Here is a 12921-nt window from a genome sequence, read left to right as displayed (position 1 = left end):
CAGCCCGACGGGGCCCAGCCAGGACCTACTCAGAAGCAAGGCATTTCCCCTTTTCTCTCTGCTCTCTCAAATTTGGCGAATTAAAAGTAGGAACGAGGCATTACAGGAATTGGAAGGTACCTAGCCCCCAACTGCTGCTGATTTTCCAAGGCTTTTAAAGAGAAATGGTACGCCCCGGAGAGTAGGATGGTCAGTGATCATAGGGGAGGCGCCCACGTTCTGGGTCAGTGGAGTGGTGCTTTTCAAGGAAGAGAAGGTTAAAAAAATAAGCCCAGGGCAGTCAGGAAATCTAGGGAGGCACCAGGTGGGTGGAGTGGGGCAGTCTCCCAGCAAGAAAACAGGTCAGTTTGAGAAAGAATGCTGCCAGGGATCAGGGGCAGAGAGCAACCCAGCCTTTTCAGTTGGCCACTGTTAGTTCTGCAGTTCCTCAGAGAGCAGTAGGAAATGCGATGTTTTATTGAGCTGCTGTCAGAATGCGAGATGCTTCTGGGGGTGCTGCTGACTTCAGCCCTCTTCCCCACTGGTTTGCACATAAATGGAGAATGGTACGGGGTAGATCCCCAGGTGGCTCAAACTTCACCGCAACGCCACCTGGCAGTCTTTAAAATATATTTGATTCAGGGACTTCCCAGACGGTCCAGGGGTTAAGACTGCGCTCCTAGTGCAGGGGGCATGGGTTTGATCCCTAGTCGGAGATAGATAAATAGATAGATATTTGATTCAGTTAATATATTTTGCATTCAAATTGTATTCAGTTAATATGCCTTGCATGGTTGGATGTGAATCCAGTCCTAATGTTAATAAAACGATAGTAAAAGCAACAAAAAATACCTCAAAAAATCGGTATCATACACATGTATCAGTCTCAGTGTAAGCAGTTTCAGTGTAAGCAAGAACACCTTGTCACTGTTCACAGTTGACAAAGTTGGAAAGTTTAAAACAGATTTTTTTAAAATGCTTTTCAGGTGAGAAAGAATCATGAACAAGAAACGTTTAATACTTAATCTATGAAGAGGTGGTGGATTCTTTAGAGTTTGATTTCTGCGCTCATCTGCCTCTTGGGCAAATTTCTTTGTCTCTCAAGGCCTTGGTTTCCACAGTTTAAAACAAAGAAAATTGAAATAGGATGATCTCTAAAGTCCCTTACCTCTCCAAAATCTAATCAGGGCCAGAAAGTCAAACTCGTTACAATGTTTCAGCAATATTCTCCTAGTGAATATTCATGTTGCCAGATCACCACTCCCCAACAGTAGATGTTGCATTAGTTTAACACCCTAGGATATTGGTATGTTATGTAACAAGATTGGTGGCTACCGTTTTCTGTTTAAATAAAAGATAATGTGAGCTAAGGAGGACAAGCCTGGTGGGGTGGTTCAAGAGGGAGATGTGAGGACCCCTGCAGGCCTGCCGTGTGTATGCAGGGAACTGGAAGAGGCAGCGGGACTTGCAAGACCTGGAGACAATAGAACCAGCCGGCAACCAACCAAAAAAAGGGTGTGCTAAGGCTGATGGTGCCTCCTCCCAGGCAGAAGAGCCAAGCACTGTGAGTTGTTAGGCCAGAAGGTAGAAGTGAAACAAAGTAGGAGAAGCAACTTCTCTTCCTCTCTGAAAGCACCTCGAATGGCCCCTCAGTACACATTTACTCAGTGCCTATTCTGTGCAGAACTTCCTGCTTGGCTTGGATGGTAGTTTTCTGAAGAATCTACCAAGAGGAGAGACCCTGAGGCCTAGGGAGAGTGTGTGAGAACTGACAGATATTTATCCCGTAGGGCAAAAATGAGGTGCAAAAATATAGGGAGAGAAGTAAGTAAATTTGTTCAAATGTAGCCAGAGGGCTTTTTTTTCCCCCTAGCAGTAAAAGTTTGAGAAGTTCCTAGCCTCGCAGACAGGTTAGCAGCTTGGCTTTGTCAGTGGCCCAGGACCCTTGTCTCCTCTGTGTGTGGCCAAATTCATTCATTGCCAAAGCCTTCCCAGCAATTATTTTCCAGCATCCCCTTTCTCCAATCCCACATTCCTACTGTTGCCACATTGACATCACTACTACCGTGAAAAGGTCACTTTTATGTGCTCATCTTAACTTCTCATAGCATTTGACATGATTCCATCCTCCTTTCCCTCAACCCCCACCACCAGTGCATCAGCAGGTCCTGTCAGCTCTACTTCAGAGATATATATTTGCTCTGAACACGTCTGTCTCTGCTGCTACCACCCTGGTCAGAGCCACCAACACCTCTTGCCTAGATGTTGCAACAGCCTGCCAACTCACCTCCCTGCTTCCAGTCTCTACACAGCAGCCAGATGGTAGTTCCTCAAAACAAACTCCTTACGATGGCCACAAGGCCCTACTAAGCCAACCTCTCTGGTCTTTCCCTGTTGCTCCTTCGCTCATGCTGCTCCAGTCAAGCTGGCCACCTTTCTGTTCCTCAAATACGCTGGGCCTGGTCTTGTTATAGTGTTTGTATTTGCTGTCCCATCCACCTAGAACACTGTCTCCAGCAGGCTGCGTCCTCACCGCTTGGTTTTCAGGTCAAACATTTCCTCCATAGAGGCCCCCCTGATACTTACATGCCCCCCAGGGTACCCTCTATTCTACCTACTCCCAACTTTTCTTTCTTTTTTCTTTTTAAATTTTATTTATTTATTTTTGGCTGCGTTGGGTCTTCGTTGCTGCGTGCGGGCTTTCTCTAGTTGTGGTGAGCTGGCTTCTCACTGCCATGGCTTCTCTTGTTGCGGAGCATGGGCTCTGGGGCGCCGGATTCAGTAGTTGTGGCTTGCAGTCTCAGTAGTTGTGGCGCACGGGCTTAGTTTGTCCGCGGCATGTGGGATCCTCCCAGACCAGGGCTCGAACCTGTGTCCCCTGCACTGGCAGGCGGATTCTTAACCACTGCACTGCCAGGGAAGTCCCGCAACTTTGCATAACACATATCTCTCCCTGAAATTACTTTCTTCGTGTTTTTATTTGTTTTCTGTCTCACCCACCTCTGAAGTGTAAACTCCATGAGAGCGTCCGGGACTTTGTCTGTCTTGCTTCCTGTTGTATCCCCAGTGCCAGCAACAGTGTCTGGCACTCAACCAATACTTGTTGAATAAATAACTGAACAAATGAATGAATATGCACATCACCTCCTACACCATCTCCTGCAGTTTCTTTCACTTTCCTATATCTCCTTTCCGTCTTTGCTCTTTCCTCATTCCATCTCAAAGCCTTTTGCTTGATGACTCAATCCAAAGATCAGATCAAGTGTCACTTTTCTGGAAGAGTTTCCCCTAACCTCTCTAGAAAAACTAATCTTTCTCTTCTCAATACCTTCCATAGCACTGTATTCACAACTCTATTACATCACTCAGCACTCTACACTCCTTAGTAAGAGTTCTCAGTTATCCATTCTCTCTGCCAGTTCCTCCTGGGCTGCAACCTTATCAGATCGTCTTTGTATGTTTAGCACCTGGCACATGGCAGGCCCTCCCTCCAGGTTTATATTTGAGTTGAATCCAGTAGGGATCCAAGCAGGAATGGATAGGTTCTGTCCTCAGAGTCTACTGATTAACAGATAACAGTCTTACTTCATAGTATGAAAAGATTAACCTGAAACTTTAGGATATTCTATAATGAAAGGAGCTGCCTACATTTTAAAATCACAGCACAATGGAAACTTCCTGAATGCTAAAGGCTACAGGCTGTCACACTACCATACCACCTGGGAAAACATTCCCCTCTGCCTGTCTGGGGAGGGGGAGTTGCTCCTCCCAGGCTTCACTCCCATCTCCCCCCACAAGGAAAGTCCCATGACGTTACATCACAGAGGAGGGCCTGGTGCCATTTTCCTGCAGACACATCATGGCAACAGTGCTTTGTTTCTTTATGTACAATAAATGCTTTCTCTGATCCTTGTCCAAGTTCCTCACTTTCAGTCATGAAAGTGGCTGATTATGTGCCTTTCAGACTGTAAGTGGGTAAGGGTTATACATCAGCCCTCCTGAACACACTCTGAACAAAACAGCTGCTCTAATTTATTGAGCACATGTTGTGGACAGAGCAGTTTCTATTCTATCTTGTTATATTTAATCCTCAAAGCAACCTGCAAGATAGGTATTTTCCCCCATTTTTTAAAGAAGCTGATCCTATGGAATTTGAACCCTAATCTATCTGGCTTCAAATCCCATTCATTCTCTTTCTTCTACACCATCAAAGAGGACAAATGCTTCTCTCCTCTCCTCTTCAAATATCCCAATCCCTTTTACAAGGAAACTCATCTGAACATCAGACTACCCAACAAAGCAAAATTCAAAGTGCCCAGAAACAAGAGGTGTAAGGGCTTAGCACTTCCATCCTAAAAACAACAATGGAAACTATAATATTTACGTGGTGTTTCCTGTGTTCTGGGAGCTGGTACAGACACTTTACATGCATTGCTTAATTTAATCCAACCTTCACAACAACCTTATGAGGAAGATACCAGTGGGTCTACATACCTTAACCACAGTTCCAAAATCCAAAAAGCTCTAAAAATTAAAAGTAAGCTTGACACAGCTCATATGGAACAATAACAAGTCAATAGTATTCAATAACTAAAATCTGGGGACTTCCCTGGTGGCGCAGTGGTTAAGAATCCGCCTGCCAATACAGGGGACACGGGTTTGAGCCCTGGTCTCGGAAGATCCCACATGCCGCGAAACAACTAAGCCCGTGTGCCACAACTACTGAGCCTGAGTGATACAGTACTGAAGCCGGTGCGCCCATGCTCTGCAACAAGAGAAGCCACACAGTGAGAAGCCCCCGCACCGCAATGAAGACCCAACACAGCCAAAAATAAATAATAAATAATTTTATAAAAAATAAAATAACTAAAATCTGTAGGGTAAAAAATATTTGGGAGGATACAGGAATTGTATTTTCCTTCTTTATTTTCACAAGCTACTAATAGTACTCTCATTGAGTATCTTTTAATTTCCAGTCCTTCCCATGTGGGCTAGTCTCAGTATTTGTCTAATCAATATGTTATATGTCATAATCAGTTACAGTACCATTGAGGATGTCTCTCTTCTGCACAATTAAAAAAAATTTTTTTTATTTTTATTTTTGGCTGCATTGGGTCATCATTGCTGCGTGTGGGCTTTCTGTAGTCGTGGCGAGCAGGGGCTACTCTTCATTCCGGTGCGCGGGCTTCGCATTGCGGTGGCTTCTCTTGTTGCGGAGCACAGGCTCTAGGTGCGCAGGCTTCAGTAATTGTGGCGCTCGGGCTCAGTAGTTGTGGCTCACGGGCTCTAGAGCACAGGCTCAGTAGTTGTGGCACAGGGGCTTAGTTGCTTCCTGGCATGTGGGATCTTCCCGGGCCAGGGATCAAACCCGTGTCCCCTGCATTGGCAGGCGGATTCTTAACCACTCTGCCACCGGGGAAGTTCCCTGCACAATTTTTAAATTGATGTAATAAACCATAGAAGATTTTCTTATGCTCCACTTTCAAAAAACAAAAAATTTGACATAGCTCATTTGATGGCAAACTTCAGCTGACATGAGGTCATCCATAGGCTTTATTAATCTCATCTAGTATGTTCATATGTTTCTTAGAGGAATATTAATGTTCGGAAGAGCTCATACTCCCTAGTGTTTTATGTAATATGCAGTATATGCACTGAAAGTTTCTAGAATCTAAAACACATCTATGCCAGCGTTTCAAATATGGGATTGAGGACTACATTATTATCCCTACTTTACAGATAAGTAACTTAGGTTCAGAGAGGTTAAGTAACTTGCCCAAAGTGACACAGCTAGTAAATAGTAGAACTACAATTAGAAATATGTCTGAATCTGTGAAAAAAAATATTTGGAACACATGTGACAGACTAAGGGCTAATTCTTCTGAAGGCAAAAATAGGAAGTGACAATTCACAGTAGAGGAAAAAGAAATAACTTGTAAAGATGTGAAAAAATATTCAGCTATAGTTATAACAAGAAAAAAAGTAAATTAAAATTACAATGAGGTACTATTTTTATCTTATCAGATTGGAAAGTAGTAAAAAGCTCAATAACACTGTGTTGGAGAAGATGTGACAGAACAGCCACTCATATGTTGTTTGCAGTAAAGGTAAATTGGGACAGTTTCTATGAAGGGCAATTTGACAACCTCTCTCAAAATATACTCAGAAATTTCACTTGTAGGAATTTGTCTTTAAGATAGACTCACGCATGTGCACAAAGATGATATTAAAAGATATTGTAATATTGTTAGTATTAGCAAAAACTCTGACTCTCTGGGAAATGTAACTTTGCAGTTGATTAAAGCCCAGAAATTTTTTTTTTTTTTTTTTTTTTTTTGCGGTACACGGGCCTCTCACTGTTGTGGCCTCTCCCGTTGCGGAGCATAGGCTCCCGACGCGCAGGCTCAGCGGCCATGGCTCACGGGCCCAGCCGCTCCGCGGCATGTGGGATCTTTCCAGACCGGGGCACGAACCCGAGTCCCCTCCATCGGCAGGTGGACTCTCAACCACTGCGCCACCAGGGAAGCCCTAAAGCCCGGAAATTTTACAACGCTCTAAAACTGATAATGGGGGATGATTATTTTTTTCTGTTCAATAGAAGAGAACCTCAAATGTTATTATTTTCACCCTATAGGACATTAGCCAGTTATCTACCAAAATTAGCAAAGTTATTTCAGAATTTCTTTTTATCCACTGACTTTATGATTTTCAACTTGCATATTATGTTTTGAACTCACTTGTCATCCTGGTGGTTTCTTCATTAATGAGTTAAATAAAACTTTAATATACAGTTTCTGTGCATTTATATTGGAAGTATGATTTTCATCTTTTAAAACTAATGCTTTGAAATAACCTAAATCCATCCATAAAGGACTGGTTGAATACATTACAATGCCTCTGCATGAAGGAATACTCTGCAGCCTTTAAAAAGAGGCAGGTTTATACATAGCTACTCCATGGGGGCAAGGATCTTTGTTTGGTTCCCCAATGAACCTAAGCACCTAGAATAGTACCCGGGCACATAGGGTTCTCAGTTTGCTTCTGGCTGTGATAACAAACAATTCCAAAATATCAGTGGTTAACCCACACATACACACAAAACACATTTATTTTTTTCTCATGGATATGTCAGGTAGCTATGGTGGCACTGCTCCAGGCTGAGGGTCACAGGCTGGGTTGAGGTTGTCTTCTAGTGTCTTCTTGTTTAGGGACCACGGATGTATAAGTACATGGTAACATACAATGCCTCTTAAAGCCTCTACTTTGAGTGACACATTGTCACTTAGGCCTGCAATCCACTGGTCAAAGAAAATCATATGGGCAAGGGCTTCCCTGGTGGTGCAGTGGTTGAGAGTCCACCTGCCGATGCAGGGTACACGGGTTCGTGCCCCGGTCCGGGAGGATCCCACATGCCGCGGAGCGGCTGGGCCTGTGAGCCATGGCCGCTGAGCCTGCGCATCCGGAGGCTGTGCTCTGCAACGGGAGAGGCCACAACAGTGAGAGGCCCACGTACCGCAAAAAAAAAAAGAAAATCATATGGCCAAGTCCAAAGTCAAGAGAGAAGAGAAGTATACTTCACCTTCTTTACAGAAAGAGCCTCAAAAGTCACATGGCAGAGAGCAGGATGTATAACCCTCTTATGAGGAGTGGAGAACAATATTTCAATCTAGCATAATGCTTAATAAATATGTTAAATGGATGAATTGAATGAACAAACTCCAAGAATTCAGGGGGAGAAAAAGGCATGGGGCAGAACTATGGTACAAAGTATGCCACCATTTATTTTTTTTAATATAAATATATAGAGAACGTATAGGAGTATGCTTGAATATGCCTTTACTATCTCTAGGAGAAAGCTCAAGAAGCTGGTACCTGTGGCTGCTGCTGGGAGAAGGACTGGGAGCCTGGGGGTGAGGAATGGGAGGGAGGCTTACCATTTAGTATCATGTGTATGTATTACCTATTAAAAAATAAAGTTAACTTCTCTACGGAGGACATAAAAAGAACAATCCAACACAGTCTGACTGTAGAGTCCAAACACTAAAACCCTACGCTATGATATCTTTGGGAGAAAGCCATGGATCAGAAGACTTCCTTTTGTTCTTAATTCATGGCAGACAAACCGTGCATGGCATCTCCTTTGTTTCAAGTTCCTGCAGACTCGCCTATAGCACCACACCAATTACAACAAAATTCCATCTCAGCCAATTTTTAAATGTTCCAGAACCATGATTTTCAAACCCAGTGGAAAGCTTCAGGAATGGAAGTCTCTGAAGAGAGAGGGGTGAAGCTAGTTCATCCTGATCCTTTCAACCAAATTAGCTCTGCTTTTAACTGTTTTGCTTCTGAGTTTAAATAAAACCCTTCTCCTAATAGTAAAATGAGATGATGACTATAGCTCTCTCATACTCACTTTGTGGTTCTGTGTGGAGCAGTACAGTCCTTAGGCGCCCTCAGAGCTTCAGGTAAAGTTCCCCTCCAGCAGTAACAATAAGGAGAATCAAAATGTGATGGAAGAGGGCTTCCCTGGTGGCGCAGTGGTTGAGAGTCCGCCTGCCGATGCAGAGGACGTGGGTTCGTGCCCCGGTCCGGGAAGATCCCATATGCCGCGGAGCGGCTGGGCCCGTGAGCCATGGCCGCTGAGCCTGCGCGTCCGGAGCCTGTGCTCAGCAACAGGAGAGGCCGCAACAGTGAGAGGCCCACGTACCGCAAAAAAAAAAAAAAAAAAAAAAAAAATGTGATGGAAGAGATTGGACATCTACACAAAGGACTCCCTTCGTCAGCAAATGGGTAGATAGAGATTTAGGAGTGTCCATATTCAATTAGGGATTAGGGCATACTTTCTAAGTAAGAACGATTGTATACGTATTGCTATTGTACCCAAAGCTGTAAAATATTCTAGTCTCTGAGTGAATGCATTGTGTTATATATTGTCTGAAGAATAGCCTCCTTCATTACTGAGATATCCCAGCAAAGAATGGGAATTCCACGACTGGAGGGTTGACAGTGGCATCTCACTCAATGGTTTCCTCTCAGCAGAGCCTGGGGAAACTTGCAGTTTAATGTGCCCTGTTTAATGGATTTACAGATTGTATTATACTACGGTGTTCAGTTTTCACTAAGTTAACCCTCATAAAATGCACAAGAGCATCCCGAGTTTCCTGCAAAGAAACAGCAAATTAAAGATAATGCTAATAATTAAAGCCCAAGCCAGCAAGAAAGTGGTGGGGTTGACATTTCTCTTACCCTTAATATAAGCTGTCAGCCACATTACTCAGTAAAAAGCAATAACCTTCTTGTCAGATCTGACAAGAAGATACCAAAAAAATTCAAAATTATCCACAGATGATTTGAAAAAATGGATTTATTTTTGTTGTTGTTGTTGCTGTTAGGAACGCATAACCAGAAATGTTTGGAGACCCCTGGTTTGAAAAAATGACCCCTGAAGAGCAAGAATTCGTCAGTGACTCTCCAATGTGATTCAGACAGAAGGTGCCCAGCCAGAATCTGGGATATTTTATTCTGCTAATGGGTCACCCCTACAGAGAGGCTGAATGAATCCAGCTACTGTAGCTTGATGATACCGTCTTGTAAGATCACCTAACTCATTTCTCAATTATATTCTTTTTATTTTTTGGCCACACCAAGCGTCATGTGGGGTCTTAGTTCCCTGACCAGGGATCAAACCCACTCCCCCTGCATTGGAAGTGCGGAGTCTTAACCACCGAACCACCAGGGAAGTCCCCTTAATTATATGCTTGATTTTCAAGTATAATTTATGGTTCTGATGTGGCTCCACATGTTGTCTTTCTTACAGATGTTGGAGAACGTACCATACAGTGTCAATGCCTGGTCATTGCATTATTCCAATATTGGACTCTTGTGAGCTTGGTTAATGTGGGTCCAACCCCGAGAGGCTGCTCACCTCTAAGTGTTATGACAAAATGAATTCCTGGATTGGTCAGAGTGATGCCCAGACCCTAGAAGACAGGGACCCTCAGTTTCCCCAGATGACTTCATCTCAGTACTCTCTCCTAGCAGTGCTATAACCTAAATTCTTTTACCGAAGACCCTGAAAAGTGATACATATAGGAACCTGGGCCTTGTTTCTAAAAGAAGGGAGTTTCTAGCTCTGAATTGTATTCATTCTGTAGCACATCTAATGCTCTTCTTGCCCAACAGCTTTTTCTTCTGTGCTCTCAGTTTTTGAACAGTGTTAATTCACTAACTTGAAAGCTGATTGTTGCTTTGGTCTGCCAGGCACCAGGGCCCAGGCTCCCAACAAAGGCTCTTCAGACAACACAATAGCCAAGATAAACTGACCCGCAGAGCTGAGTTTACATAGGCTCCAAACTGCCTCTCTGCTCTCCTGGCCTGCTGCTGCAGCAGACTGCTAGATGATTGCACAGCCGGCCTCCGAAGCATTCTCCCTCCCGGACTCTTCCTTCTTTGAATAAAACTGACATAGATCCATTTCCTTTAGTCAAATGACAATATCATCAGCTGTCTCAGCAGCTTGGCTGACCAGACTTTTATTTTTGCCTCACTGCCTGATGGCAATATTCCAACTCCAGCAATTTCTAGGAGTGAAGAGCGGCCTATGCAGGAAAGGTAGGGTGGGCCCCATGGAACTGGGCTGACTTTAGATCAATTAGGACTGCCTGCGTTCTCAGCCTTCGTTGCATATTAGAGTCACCTGGAGAGCTTTTCAAACATAGCAATGCCTGTGCTGAACTCCTAGCAATTGTGATTTAATTAGTCTGGGGTGGAACCTGGGCGTGGATGCCTTTAAAAGCCCCCCAGGTGATAAGTGCAGTCAGTGGTGAAGACCACAGACTTGGGATCTTATCCTCCAAGGGAGGATTTGAGGCTGATACAATTCTTTTCTAAGCTAAAGCTAGAAAAAAAGCTTCTAGTCTAAAGCTCCCTCCATCATCTCCACAAATTCCATTTTGCAATTAGCTCACAGAGATATTTGCAAAACGCTGCACAAGTAAACATGTGTTAATGATACAATGCCACACTCCACAGGTTCCAAGACATTTTCTCATATATTCTTTCCTTTGACTCAAAATAACCCAGTGAGGTAAACAGGACAGGTATTATTATCCACAATTTTCTTGTAAGGAAATTGGTATCCTGAGCCAACTGAGGACACAGACTTCTGGTTTTTGTTCAGCACTTTTTTTTTTTTTTGGCTGCATTGGGTCTTCGTTGCTGCACTCAGGCTTTCTCTAGTTGTGGCGAGCGGGGACTATTCGTCATTGCGGTGCGCGGCCTTCTAATTGTGGTGGCTTCTTTGTTGCAGAGCATGGGCTCTAGGCACACAGGCTTCAGTAGTTGTGGCATGCAGGCTCAGTAGCTGTGGCGCACGGGCTTAGTTGCTCTGCAGCGTGTGGGATCTTCCCAGACCAGGGCTTAGAACCGTGTCCCCTGCATTGGCAGGCGGATTCTTAACCACTGCGCCACCAGGGAAGCCTCTGTTTAGCACTTTTTAAATTACGTAATATATACTCTACAGTGACATGCATAACCTCAGCTGTCACATATAGGGAGGAAATATTGCACAGGAGTTAAAAGCAAAGTTGTAAAATCAGATGTAAAAATTTGAGTTTTAGTTTTCTCACGTATTAGTTTTATGATATTGGGCAGATATATAATCTCTCTGAGACTCAATTTTCCTCTATTGGATATTGTCCTGGAATACCACCTTCAAAGGGGGTATCAGTGAGATATAATTGTTGATATTCTCATTATATGATCATGACACATTTACCTACTTGTGAGGATAGAAATAATTTCCAAGAATTATTTAAAGTCGGGACTTCCCCGGTGGCGCAGTGGTTAAGAATCCTCCTGCCAATGCAGGGGACATGGGTTCAAACCCTGGTCCGGGAAGATCCCACATGCCATGGAGCAACTAAGCCCATGAGCCACAACTACTGAGCCTGCACTCTAGAGCCCATGAGCCACAACTACTGAGCCCACATGCCACAACTACTGAAGCCCACGTGCCTAGAGCCCATGCTCCACAGCAAGAGAAGCCACCGCAATGAGAAGTCCACACACCGCAGCAAAGAATAGCCCCTGCTTGCTGCAACTCTGAGAGCCCGTGCGCAGCAACAAAGACCCAACGCAGCCAAAAATAAATAAATAAATAATTTTTTAAAAAAAGAATTATTTAAAGTAGTTGACCTCCTTTATTCAAAGTTCTCTGCAGTATCAATCTTTGGCTTTCTTACCTGATACTCTGCAGAAAATGAGGGGCTTGATTGGTACTTGATAGTGGCATTTCTCACTACAGTCATCAAATGATTCCTTTTAAATCGGAAATCAGAATTCTAGCAAATCCACCATTTAAAATTTTTCTTTGTTTATTTTACCAAGGCAGGGCTTGATCAGGTGCTTTTTAAAAAAATTTTTTTGGCCATACCACATTGTATGTGGGATCTTAATTCCCTGACCAGGGATTGAACCCGTGCCCCCTACAGTGGAAGCGCAGAGCCTTAACCACTGGACCCACTGGATCGCCAGGGGAGTCCCCAGGTGCTTTTAAAAAAATTAATAGACCTAATTTTTAGAGCAGTTTTAGATTTACAGAAAAATGAAGCAGAGGACAGAGTTCCCATATAATCCTTCCCCTGCACACAGTTTACCCTACTATTAAAAATTTTTATTAGTATGGTACATTTGTTATAATTAATGAACCCATGTTGACACTTTATTATTAATTAAAGTTTATAGTTATTCAGGTTTCCTTAATTTTTACCTAGTGCCCTTTTTCTGTTCCAGAATCTCATTCAGGTACCACCTTATCTTTAGTTGTCAGGTCTCTGAGCTCCTCTTGGCTACAACAGTTTCTCAGACTTCCCTTATTTTTAATGACCTTGACAGTTTTGGGCAGTCCTGGCCAGGTATTTGTAGGATGCCCCTCTATTGGAA

General features: G+C 43.5%; 1 long non-coding RNA gene across 2 annotated transcripts in view; it reads left to right on the top strand.

Moving 5' to 3' along the window:
• Window positions 1-12921, top strand: part of LOC141277368 (uncharacterized) — a 55289-nt gene that overhangs the window by 1636 nt on the left and 40732 nt on the right. The gene's annotated exons all lie outside the window — the stretch shown is intronic.

This window comes from Tursiops truncatus, chromosome 20 (genome assembly GCF_011762595.2).
Source record: "Tursiops truncatus isolate mTurTru1 chromosome 20, mTurTru1.mat.Y, whole genome shotgun sequence".
In the NCBI taxonomy this organism is placed as follows: domain Eukaryota; kingdom Metazoa; phylum Chordata; class Mammalia; order Artiodactyla; family Delphinidae; genus Tursiops; species Tursiops truncatus.
The sequence above is the reverse complement of the archived record's forward strand: the minus strand, read 5'-3'. Positions and strand labels throughout refer to the sequence as shown.